The sequence below is a fragment of the Magnolia sinica genome, chromosome 19 (genome assembly GCF_029962835.1).
Source record: "Magnolia sinica isolate HGM2019 chromosome 19, MsV1, whole genome shotgun sequence".
NCBI classification, from domain to species: domain Eukaryota; kingdom Viridiplantae; phylum Streptophyta; class Magnoliopsida; order Magnoliales; family Magnoliaceae; genus Magnolia; species Magnolia sinica.
Window position 1 is genome coordinate 41,639,417 of NC_080591.1, and position 864 is coordinate 41,640,280.

Genomic DNA, 864 nt, shown 5'->3' on the forward strand with positions numbered 1-864 from the left:
ACTTAAAAGAATTTGATGAGAACGTCGCTACCCTAAACTTTAACAATGCTTCCGAAGACACTTTAAGATTGAAATTGTTTCCCTTCTCACTGAAAGAGAAAGCTAAGTCGTGGGTCCACTCCTTAAGGCCGCGATCCATCGGTACATGGGCTGAGATAACCTGGGAGTTCCTTAAAAAGTTCTTCCCGGTTCATAAGACAAACACCTTAAGGACGGCAATCATGAATTTCGCCTAGAAGAATGAAGAGACTTTCTTTTAATGCTAGGAGAGATTTAAGGATCTCTTGAATTTATTTCCACATCATAGCTATCAAACATGGCATGTAATAAGCTTTTTCTATGACGGATTGACTTCGCCTATCCGTTAATTTGTAAAGATGATGTGTAATGGTGAATTCATGAACAAGGAGGCTAATGATGCGTGGGATTACTTTGATTGATTTGCCAAAATCGCATAATCATGGGACACATACTCAAGGCCCACCACTTTTAAGCCAAATCAATTAAGGGAGAATGAAGGAATGTATGTCTTAAGAGAAGATGATGACATGAGTGCTAGGGTGGCCAATCTTATAAGGAAAGTCGAGGCCATGGAACTCAAGAATGTAGAAACGGTCAAACTCAACGAGGCTATGGAAGTTGCTTATGGTATTTATACTAACAACGTGCACTTAACATAGGATTGTCCCACAATTCCTGCATTTCAAGAGTTGTTGCATGAGCAATCAAACGCCATAAAGAATTACCAATGACCATTTAAAGGAACCATCTCAAATACATATAATCCTAGCTAGAGGAACCATCTAAACTTCAGCTGGAGGAATGGACAAACGACTACCCCTCAAGAGGCCCTTACTCAACTTC

General features: G+C 39.9%; 1 non-coding gene across 1 annotated transcript; it reads right to left on the reverse strand.

Moving 5' to 3' along the window:
- Positions 1 to 202: 202 nt before the first annotated feature.
- LOC131235895 (small nucleolar RNA R71) lies at positions 203 to 310 on the reverse strand. Its single transcript, XR_009166410.1, has one exon. It is a non-coding gene; the product is annotated as a small nucleolar RNA R71 (small nucleolar RNA).
- Positions 311 to 864: the final 554 nt, after the last annotated feature.